Genomic DNA, 12,753 nt, shown 5'->3' with positions numbered 1-12,753 from the left:
CAGCATGGTCTGCTCCCACTAAAGGGGCCACCTCTGCCACAGCCACCACCTATAAGAGTGGGGGGTCAAAGGATTGACACCGGGATCCTGAAACACAAGGGAATTGCAACCCTTCTGATTCCTACTATAAGATCTCTGAGGGCTGTCAAATTTGACTCCTACAGCAGACACCATCTTCTCATCTTGCTCACAACTCATCAATGTTTCTTAAACTTTTGGTCTGAAGAATGAAGACCCAACAACTGGACATTGATAAAGGCCACCTTAAAGTTGCCTGCGAAGTCACACAAGCACAGCCAGGCTCTTCTTCAGCAGTGGAAACTACCAAATTTCTTGGGGGCTGGAATCTGTGAATCCTGTCCAATAGCTCCTCTACCTGCACCCAGTCAGCTGACCTTTTCCATTGGGAATGACAGTTACAGATCCCAGGGCTAGATAACAGCCCTACAGTCCACTTATTCCTGTCCAGGAAGCCTAATCACTCTATTCCTTTCCTCTCTTGTGAGAAATGGGTGGTAAAGAGCAGGCCACATTCACATTCTGAGTAATGGCCTACCCATCCCTCTCCATAGGCAGCCTGCTATCCCACAATTTGTCTAGTCAAAAGGAGGAGGCATATATGTTTTCATGTACACCTTTCCCTTCCCTGACTCCACAAAGCAGACTTTTACACGTTCATTGCATGAACCTGCAGAGCTATTACAAGTAGACAATGCATCCAGCCACAACTAGGTGTCACACATGCCATGGGCCTAGAAGTCTCCCTTCCTCCAAGGATTAGCAAGCTGGCACCAACTAGTTAAGCTCCTTCTCCTGTCTGTGTGGCCTCTCACATGCCCACAATGTTACAGAAATATTTTTTTTTCTGTGCAAAGAAGGCCATCCTATTTCTGTTACTCCTGGGAAATGTCTTCCATTTAAAGAGAGTACAGTGCTTGCAGGTGAAAACATGGTTCTTCTCAGATAAAAAGAGGCAATGAAAAATGGAAATCATCTGGTGGACTATGTCTTTCCAGGAGCACCTGGTAGTTAATTTTTCCATGGATACCATGAACCTCAAAACAAGATAATCCAATAAGTCCACATTCAAAAATCAGAAACCAGCAACAATATAAAGAACAGAAAAGATTCACAAGCAAAAACGTATTCTGGGAGTCATCTCGAAAGGATGGACTAACAACAAATTAACTATTGCAGGAAAAAAAATGAACAAGACTTATATGACTGAAAATTTAGAGCAACCTATCAGCAAACACCTGATGCTAGAGGAAGACGCTAGTACCCATGCAAGAAATGTCAAAAAACTCTGAAGTCAGACATGATGAGGTTCACCTGTGGTTAATACCCTTCCATAATGGATTACAATTTAGAAACAACTCCTAAAATTAACTTTTGTTTTTCTGAACTACAACTACGTCATCTTGTTTTATGAGGTCTGCTATTTTAATACTGCCACAACTGATTTTTCTGAAATTTCTAAATGGCTACACAATTATTACAACAAACTAGACATTATCCTTTACTGGATAATGCATGTAAAACAAGGTATACATCTGTTTATGTTTTACAAACTTTCTTACCAGGAGTTAGAATTAAATCTCTTTCAGTGATTTTTGCAGATGCCAAGTCATTTATGATGTACTGCAATCATAAGTGCCTGAACACAAGCAAAAATTGAACTCCTTCTTCAGTCTCCAAAACTGGAACAATATCCTTTGAATCCTTCCTACGTTTGGACACAAATGTGTCCCAACTGGTTGAGAACTATGCTGATATTATATTCATATTCAGACAGCTCATTTTGCACATCTTCACAATATGCATATAACCTCTATTGCATATACCATTCTAGCTAACTGTCCTCCCGATTGATCATGTCAGGGTGGTAATATCACAACTAATCATCTCCATTGATATGTGTCCTTGCGTGACAGTCACATAATATACAATAACTGTGTGATGATATGAATATACTAAGACACAAGGTGTAAACAGCAGTACGCACTGTATTATGTACATATGTGATTATTGTTCATGCTACAACTGTCTTGTCAGTGGGGTGTACGTACACTGACATGCCTTTATCTGCTATACATTACCATTTTTCACTTGTCTGCTTCACCTTTCTTCATTCCTAAAATTCATGTGTGTCTGGTCCTTTTCAATACACACACTTCCCCAGACTAGTATATTTATAATGCAGTATATGTACCCTTGAAGATCACAACCAAAACCTTTATTTCAGTATGCCTACAACATATTTGTACTGTACTTTGCACTGACCACACTTTCCTATAATGTGTTAGAAATGCATTCATTGCCTTAAATTACACCCTGGTGGTTGTTGCTGCTGTCCACACAATCTCACAGAAGAAGCTTGCTCTTAAAAATAAACTGCCTGTCTGAATGTGCCTGTCCTGGTTTACAGGGTTTCCTGGCCAGACATGTTGCTGGCCATGAAACTGCGCTTGTATCCATGTAAGCATGATGCATAGCATGCATATGCAATTAGTGCTGCTGCTCATCATGTAAACATGTAAACTCCATGTAGGCTTTGCACTAAGCCTACATGGAGTTTATTGAATCCCTGGGAATGTCTTTCTCTGCTTATAACACAAAGATACCTAGAAGAGGTAATATGCTTTGCAGAAGATGAAATGCGGCTTGTTAATATTGGAGATATAGATCGGTAAATCATTGCAGCTTTGAGAAAAAAATCCAGTCACAGCTAGGGAGTTAAGTATTTCAACTAGAAAAGTTTAAGACAATTATATTGAATATCATTTTACTAACAGGACAATTATTACAAGAAGCAGCTGAAAAAATCTGAGGGATCTAAGACATCACGAAAAGAAAAAAAAAATTATTCTCTCTCTGCCTTCCTGTCTGTCTGGACAATTGATAAGACTCCATACTGAGGGTGAACATGCACTTCTGGAGTTTTTTTTATTTATTTTAACATACAAGCACAAATAAAACAGTACTATGAACAACACCCTAAATTGGTGTAAAATCTGTTCCAGAGTTTTGTGGACAAAAGTTTTAGAAAAGGTATAATGTATACCCTTGAGGAAAAGAAGAAAAAGGAGGCTAGGAACAAAACATTAAAATATTAGAAAGGGAGAAACAACATCCAAAAGGATGACACTTTTCAGAAAAAGAATCGTTCATAACTGTGACCTGAAATTTGAACAAGAGAGAGCAAAACCTAGAAATAATATAAGAAATATTTTTGACTGGCTACCTAAGAAAATGATGAACTCAGAGTGTAAGATAACATGCTTGCAAAATGTTTTATCTCCCAAGTCCCTGCTTACACTTATCAAGGATACCAGAACTTGCCTGCGATTTGGGATGCATGGGTAGGCTAATAAAAGCCCCAGTGGTCACTAGCCTTGTACACACCTATGAACCTATGAAGATGGGATAACCATAAGGTGATCTCAGAAATGAGTGGGAAGCAGCAAGGGACACCAAAAAGTGACAGGTTATCATTTGAGAATGTTTGTTTGCTGTAACACTGAATTTCTAGAAACTGGTCTGAATTTTTTTCATTGATTGATATTATTGATTATGTACAGTGGTTAGTCATGTTGCTGGGGAGTTTGTATGTTACCTGCTCTTTGGCCTGAAGTTGTATAGGCCATCCCCTGAATGTGGAACAGATTCTCATTGTCCTGGGTTGCTAATTATACTAAACAATTGAAGTCCCAAGTGTTTCAAGCTTCTCCGTGTTTAACTTTCAGTGCATTGACTCATGCTGATATTGATTATTTGTTTAGTAGTGTAGCTTGGAGTTTACCTGACTCGTACTCCCATTGATTAGATGTTCAGTAATATAGCCTGGAGTTTCACAGAAATACAGACTGTGCTAAGTAATGTGTGCCCTTTGTTCCTGAAGTGCTATGGGCTAGCTCTCTGTTTGCTTTTGTAATCTGATTGTCTTTACTTTTAAAGCAACTAACACAATATGCAAAACTATAATCTCGTTCATGTAATGACACATGTATAAGATCACTCTAGACATATTTCATTGCTAAATTCGCAAACCATAATTAGGAATCAGCTTATGTTTCTTAATTCTAATTTGCAATTTATTTGCAACTGCTTTTAAGCATTAAACACTGCAAATAATTTTGCGATCACTGCTTAATAAAACTGAAAGAGGTCACTAATAATTCTGTACATTTTTGAACCATAGCCTACTTCTGTCCTTGCATAGCAGACCAATGCAATTCTCATATACTCATGATGTAATGGTCATTCTGTACTTTGGAATCATGAAGCAACACCTCTTAAACTTCTGAAATTAGTATTTTTTTCCATGTGTTTAAGAATATTTGTGACTTTTTTCAGCACGTGCACTCTGCATGCATTTTAAACATTTTTGCTGATACAATAATGCATTTCAAAATCATACATAATAAAAAATAAAGTAGAAAATGGTAAAATAAGTTTGGAACAGACCGTTAGTTTACATGAATTTTTGGCAGAGTTTCTGTCAAACTGAAGGACTAACGCTTTACTGAAAAATGTTAACTCCTTCAAGTTCTTACATATTATCATCAAGTGAAAAATGTATGGACTTTGCTTTCAAGTCATTCTGTAAAAAACATAACAAAATGGCACGTTTTGTAGAGCCAGATCATTTACAGTTCCCACTTACCTCAAAACAGAATGAAATTACATAATGTATTACATGCCTCCAATACACCCGCCATCTTGCATTCTGCTCTGTACAGAAGGATTAATCATCCTTACAATAAAGTAATTCACTTTGCATCTGGATATCATTCTTGAAAACATCATTGTGTCTCACTTTGCATTATTAACTAGTCTATGTTTGAGTGTTGAAGCAGCCCAAACATGTACATACGTTTCTCTAGCTTCCAAAATGTCCAGATATTTCATCAGGCAAGCCATTATGCATTCCTGATTTAAATCTAAGGTCATTTAGTTCTAGGCTCAGATTCAAAGATCTTAAATTAGATTTGATGTTTTTTCTTGAAACCTTGGAACAATCTCTAATAAGATTTATATTTAGGACACTAACGAAGGTGTATCACTGTGTTCATGTACATTTGTGTGTATATATGCATGTGTGTGTGTGTGTGTGTGTGTGTGTATATATATGCATGTGTGTGTGTGTGTGTGTGTGTGTGCGTGCGTGCGTGCGTGCGTGTGTGCGTGTGTGCGTGTGTGTGTGCGTGTGTGCTTGAGTGGGTGTGTGCATCTGTTTGTGTGTGTGTGAACGTGTTCATGGAGATGGACAGACATCCTGTCCAGGACTTATTCTCCTGAGTCTCTGTCCTACTCCTGTTGTCTATCTGAGCAGGTTCTGGTTCCTCCATAACACTGAAAAGATATAGTGGGTAATGGAAAATGAATGAATCAGGGCCATCTATTTATTTAAATATATGTTACCAACAATTTAACAGGACTTACAAATGAAATGCAAAGGTTTCTTTGGTAGATGGAAAATACATGGGGAGAAATCAATAAAGCCTACATGATAATTTTGATCGTGTGTGCATAGCTGCGCAATTTGCACATGGCCACGAAAAGTTTTAGATTTCAGTAAACTCTGTGTAGCAGTGTGCACCCATACGCAAACACGGAAACTTCCGTGACATGCAAATTACAGCATAGGTAGCTGAAGTGTATGCTAATGAAGTAAATCAACATGGTGGAGCAATGTAAACTGTGTAGCCTTCGTGCTTGTGTTGGCCATGTATTCAAATGTTTTCTGACTACATTCACTCAAAGTAGTCTACACGGAAATAAGAGCAAGTAAATGTCCATACATTTGAACAGAACAGACCCTAACATGTAACCCCACATACATTATGATATTATCAGACATGTTAGATTCTAGAAAATTATATTAACAATAGCAACAATTCCTTATTAAGTGCCCCCACCCCCAAATGAATAATGTACTCGTAACTAATGTAGACAGCTAAAAGTGTAAACCCCATGAAACATAGAATCCAAAGCCTGCATTCCTCTGTGCAGATATATACCTCAGTAATACCCTCCCTTAACTGTACAACATTAGACTCTCCTTCAGTTTCCCTGCCTACACGGTTACCAACCATGTGGATTGAGGGCTATCAGCATGGTGAAGATACAAATGAGGCCAAAACTATTTAGAATTGCTGAATCCCAAAACCTTAAAACTGTGTAGGGATGTTCACTTAATGTAGGCACTTGCACAGTATTCATGTTGAATGCATGGCAACAAAGAATGATGACATTGGAGGGGGTCAGGTTACACTTAGAGAGGTGTACATGTAGGTCTGTGAAGTGTAAAAGTGCATGTAAGCAGTCCACAATTCACAAGTTCTGTGTCATCCTCTTTATTGTTTGTTAAAATGTATCATATATGTCTGCATTAAGTTAAAATTTATTTTTTAATTTTCATCCTTGTATGAATGGTGCAGTGCTTAGTGCAACCATGGGAAATGGAGCAATGAATGGCAGGTTTCTCAGTGCTTGTCACATGACTATTCCTGTGGCAGCATATGTATGTGTAGGGCTAGAGTACAGAAGGTCCTGGGCTCTACTACAGTGGTTGCAACCTCCCTTCTACATTTTGAGCTGCACATTTGCTCAATATCACAGGCATGGACAAAAGTAATAAGATCCTCTGTCTTCACCTTATTTCAGCATCAGTGCATGCAGCAGCACATACATGCACATTGTGCACTAATGGACACCAACAGAATTCATATATTCAGTAAAGTAGCAGATGTTTTTCATAGGTGCTAATTACAGCATAAGCAGGTGATTTTTTTAGCATACTGAAGCTATTCAACAGGCTATAAAGCATCCATGAAGCCTATACTGTGGATTTTCCTGCATACTTCAATGCCATGGGAGTAGATACAAGGAAATTCTAGGCCTGAAATAAAATTGTCTCAACTGCTGCTGTATTTGCAAGGTAAGTCCTGAACCAAGAATGTATTTTTTAATAATATTATGGAATATCCTTGTATATCTTAACTTGGTGCAGTAATGAAGTAAATAGTGGTGGATTTGTACAAAAAGTACCTTAATGTGTAACAGCAGACACTTATTTACTTATATGTATCTATTACTAAGGATTTCTTTCTTATTCATCTGGTATTTCATTGCACTTTTTGCGTGATGCGCCTCATAGCGCAAACAGCAGAAACATCTGATGGTTGTGTTTATCTGGTTTGTGCGAAGCGAGGCGGACCACCTACAAAGCAGGTGGCCAAAAATAGTAATGGATACATTCAATTAATGCCCTTGGCCATTGTGAAAACTTGGTCTGGAGTACAGATGGCAATGGGTTCTTGTACAGAGTGTGCAACCGTTCTTTTGCTGCTGTGAAATTGTTGGCTCAGTATAGGAGGTGCCATTATGCAATAACTCAGCAAATCTGGGTATTGTCTTGGAGGTTTTTGATATAGCTATAGAAGCCTTTGTGGTTGTTTTTGGTGTCAGCCACAATTCTGCCTTCATAGCTGGCTTTAGAAAATTTGCTAAGGGATCTCAGCTTTTTGCTGAGACTGATAAGGGAGGTTTTTGTAGTCTTGTGACTTCAGTTTTTTTCTGCAACAGTTTCTTCCTTTTGTTGTAGAGTTTATTGACTGCTGGGGACCACGAGATTGGCTTACGTTTTTTGGAGGAGAGTGTCTTAGTTCTATTTGGCATGGCAAGGTCCATGCATTTGTGTACATGCTCGTACAGTGCATTGGTATATGATTCGGCAGTCATGCAGCTATTTTCCACTGGCATGGGTGCTGAGAAGTTAGCCACCTCTGTTTTTAGAAGCCCAAAGTCGGCTTTAGAAGTTTTTCAGGGTGGTCATCTTAGAGGGGGTTGTAGGTGAGATGGAAATTTCCATGGTGATCAGTTTGTGGTCGGATTTAACCAGGGAGGAATTGACTATAGGTGTTGAGCAATGGTCTCCCATGTTGGTGATAATCAGGTCGGGGATGTTGTTTCCTGTAGTGGGGGTCAGAATGATCTGGTCCAGGGCACTGGAATTGATAAATTCCCTCAGAAAGCATTGGGCCTGTACATGGGTACTTGAATAGTTTTCCCAGTTGATGGAAGGATAGTTGAAGTCACCCAGTATGAGAGTACTGGGTTGGACCTTGATAGATTCCAGGGTGCTTAGGAACTTGGAGTGAGAGTCTAGGGGCATGTTTGGGGTTCTGCAGCAGGCTGCGACTTGTATCACCATTTTACCCAGTGTTAGTTGTACCTGAAGTATCTCGCATGCATTATGCTGGGCTACCAGTCTAGAGGTGTGCGTATCCTTTAATAATATGGAAACACCATCGCCTTTAGAGCTTCTGGTGCTGAAAGGTATGGAATGAGTTGCAGCCTGAGAGCGCAGGTGTGCTTTCTGCCTCTTTAAACCAGGTCTCCGTTACAGCACAAATGCCAACATTCTCCATTTTGAGGAGAGCTTCAAGCAAGTGAAGCTTGAGATTTAGACTTCTAGCATTGAGCAGCATGACCCTCAGATTGCTTTTGTTTGTAGCTGTCACAGTGGAATTTTGGTCTTTGGAACACTGCCTAAAAAAGACACTATAAGGGTGGCAAGAGCCTTAGCCAGTACCCAGAATCCCAGGGGTGACAGATACAGGCCATCTCTGTCATAGCATCAAGGTATGTCAATCATGTTGTCCTAGGCAGACAGATACTGGATCCCCTAAGAATGACACCAGAAACTTGGCCAGTTGTTGAAGTCAATCATTTTCTGCTCATACTGTGGTATCATTCTGGGTGACGGTAGAATACTGCTCAGGGCTAGGATCATACCTGCCTGTGCCACATAATCCAAGAGTTCCATCTCATCTCTTTTCTTGTAGTTCAGGGAGGTACATCTGAGGTCATTCACACCCACATGTACAATGACTGAGTCATATTTGTACTTGTTGTGGAGTGACCTGAGTGCATGTGCTATGTAGCAGATCCTGGCACTTGATAGACAACTGACTGTCACCTTCTTCTTGTTCAACCTAGTGAGTGGGACATCAGTGTGCCTCAAAATTGAGTCTCCTATGATTCGTACAGTGGGCAAAGTGTTTTGATTTAAGAGCTTAGGTTGAGGGGCACACTGTGGTGGTGATCTATGTGTTCTGGGGCTGGTGTTGTGTTATGGTGGTCAAGTACATTTTTGTCTCGGGGGTTCTCTGTTGTTTGGGTAAATGTTTATTGAGAGCCTCCACGAAGGTGGGTGTATGGCTTGTGTTTCTATGCATGGGTTGTGATGATTGGTGTTTTGGAGGGCTGTGTTCAATGTAATGAGTTGCAGGTGTTGATCTTCTCCTCTTGACCAGCTAGTCTGGTCTTGGTTGGAGCATGCACTGCTTCCAGTTTGGTGATATAAGTGCATCTTTCACATGTATGAGTGTTGGGAGGTAAGAAGGGAGAGTTGTCTGTGTACATTAGACAGTTGCTATACTGTCTCAGAATGCTCAAGTGCACCAGGGTAGCAGGAGAAAGCACAGGAAATTGCCCTACAATCATACCATGAGGGGTGGTCATAACTAATAAGTACTGGTGCTGTTACTGCATAGGAACAGCTAGTGCTGATAGTGCCTAAGTGTGCTATAATAAATGCTACAAAAGCCTGTTAAAGTGCTAGCTGATTAACCTAACTGAAGTGCAAGAAGTAAAATAACATGGACTTCGAAGGGAAAAATTGAAGAGCAGACTTTCTGGCACCTGTAATAGTTTACCTCAGCTGAGTGCCACTGCGTGGTGTACAAACCCATGGAAACAACGTTGAAAGGGATGGAAAAGCTGCCCAAACGGCCAATAAATGGCAATTTCTGGACCAGAAACCACTCCTCTTGTGGCAGATAGGCTACCTAGTGCTTACCACTCCCACTGATAACCTAGAAGGCTTCCCTCCAACACAGAAAGGTCTGTGGGACTCAGAAGCCTACAAAACAGTCCTGGATACAGAAAATCTGCATCTGCACTAGACTAGTTACAGGAAAGGCAGGAAACAAGCTTAGAACTTTTTTTTTGTTTTTTTGTTTTTTTTTTTTTTTGTTTGTTTTGTTTTTTCTTGCAGAAAAGCAGTTACAACAGTAGCAAAAACACTTTAAATGCAGCACAAGCTAGCACTCTTGAGTGTGCAGCAATATTAAGACAAATGCAGTTTAAATAAATGCAAAGAAATTAAAAACAATAAAAAACAACTGCAGAGAGCAGTAAATTATGAAAAAATAAAAACGGAGGCACTTAGAGTATCTCTTTCTCCTTATTGTTGCTCTTGTAGTTTGCAGGATGCCAAAACTGGATCTGTGGAGCTTAAACAAGTGCAAACCCATATAAACATGGGCTTTTAAACCAGAAAGTTGAAAAGGATGGAAAAACTGCCCAAACGGCCAATAAACTACAATTTCTGGGCCAGCAATCACTCCTCTTGTGGTAGATAGGCTAACTAGTACTTACCACACCCACTGATAAGTTAGACGACTTCCCTCCAACAAAGAAAGGTCTGGGGGGGGGTTCGGAAACTTACAAAACAGTCCTGAATACAGCAAGTCTGTATCTGGACTAAACTAGTTACAGGAAAGGTGAGAAACAAGCTTAGAACTTTTTTTTGTTTTTTTTTTGTTTTGTTTTTTTTTTGTTTTTGTTTTTTTTGCAGAAAAGCAGTTAAAACAGTAGCAAAAACACTTTAAATGCAGTGCAAGCTAGTACACTTGAGTGTGTAGCAATATTAAGGCAAATACAGTTTAAATAAATGCAGATAAATTAAAAATGACAAAAAACAAGTGCAGAGAGCAGTAAATTATGAAAAAATCAAAATGGAGAAACTTAAGAGTACCTATATTCTGAAGTCTGTGTACCTTAGATAGGTAGGGGTTCTATTCTCACTTCAGTCAATTGGGTGTGTATGTGTGAGCTGTTACTTGACATTACAGAGAACCTTTTATACCAGCATGTGGGGCACTGTTATCACCATATGCTCAACAGGCAACATTACAGAGAACCTTTTATACCAGCATGTGGGGCACTGTTATCACCATATGCTCAACAGGCAATACTGCTGTACCACCATATGCTAAACAGACAATGCTGATGTAATCAGCTATATCAAATTATTGCATATGCAACCATCCCACCAGGGCAGGATCAGACACTTTTATGACTTTGTGTCCCTCTGTACACAAGACACTGTAGTCAGTGGGTGTAGCAATTTCAATGATCAATGCTACTTTTGTCTTCTTTGCATGGACTACTATATCTGGCTTTCTCACATCTGTCTTTTGAGCTGCTGGTAATGGGTGATCCCATGTGATGTAGACCATCATTTTCTATGATGTTTGGTGGCTCATGTTTACTTCAGTATTATAATGTTTGCACAATCCCCAGTGCAACAGTCTTGCCACATTATTATGCTTTTCAGTATATAGTCCTTCTGCCATTAGTATATCACAACCAGCAACAAGGTGTGTGACTGTTTCCAATTCTGTTTTACAAAACCTACATTTGACTGTTTCTTCTATGTGTTCAGTGAACTTTGTAAATCAACGTGTATGTAGCCCACTCTTTTAGGCCGCCAATATTAACCTTTCATCCTTTGGTTTGAATTTGCCTCTCCTTAACCATTCCTGTGTTTGATCTTGATCAACATGAGGTTGTTCCAGGAGTTTTCTATACTTGAAACTATATTTATGCATTTTCCACATTTCTTGCCTTGTCATCTGGCCCTTCACCTTATATTCTTTTTTTGTTTTTTCGCACAATCAGTTGCTGCCTGATTTTTATCTACTTTGATTTCCATTCCTGCTTGACGCCAATATGCTTCTGCTAGACTAAGAAGGGAAGTCATCTTAGATTTATTCTCCTCATGTTTCAAAACTTTCACTATATTTGGATCTTGTGAGGTCAGCAGATATGTATGCAGTCCCACAATTGCATATCTATGCATGTAGATCAGTTTCAAGTAGTCCCATACCTCCTTCGGACCTAAGAATATATAATCTTGGTATGCACTGATTTTTATAAATCATTTGATGAGCATGAAGCATCCTTCTTGTTTTCCTATCTAATCTATCCAACACATCTTGGTGCTAGTCAATCACTGCAAAACTAGTTAGGACAGGAAGTGCAAATAGGTTTATAGCCTGAATTTTGTTCCTAGATGTCAACGCTGTTTTCAAATTAATTAAAATTTTCTAAAATATACCTTACTAAGTTTTATTCACATTTGTTCATGTTTTCTTTTTGATCCTTCATCAGTTCCCATATATTTAGACATGCCCTCTTGCTCAAGCTCTTTTATATCACATTCTTGTCCCAAACTGATGTTTTCTTGGTGCTACAGCTTTCCTGTTTTAAAGGTTGCTTTTGCACATTTATCAAGACCAAAAGACATTCTTATATCATCTGAAAAAGTTTTGCCTACTTGCAGTTGTGCTTTCAGTTCCTCATCTGATGAGCTATACAGTTTTAAATCACTGACAAAGAGAAGATGAGAATTCTTTATACTTTGTTGCTTTCTGGGAGCCATATTATAGCCATGACCTAATCTGTTAAGCAGACAGTTTAATAGGTTAAGGGCAAGGCAAGACAGGAACGGTGACAGACAGTCACACTGGAAAATCCCCCTTTGGATTTTTATCCCTGGAATAATAATTTGTCCTTTATCATGGATTAACTGCAAAGTGGTTTGCCATTGTTTCATGGTCACTGTGATGTAATTTATCAGTGTAGGGTGCATCTTATATATTTTTAAGAACTCTTTGA

The sequence above is a fragment of the Protopterus annectens genome, chromosome 5.part0 (assembly GCF_019279795.1).
Source record: "Protopterus annectens isolate FY-2018-M chromosome 5.part0, PAN1.0, whole genome shotgun sequence".
NCBI classification, from domain to species: Eukaryota; Metazoa; Chordata; order Ceratodontiformes; family Protopteridae; genus Protopterus; species Protopterus annectens.
Note: the sequence above shows the minus strand (reverse complement) of the source record.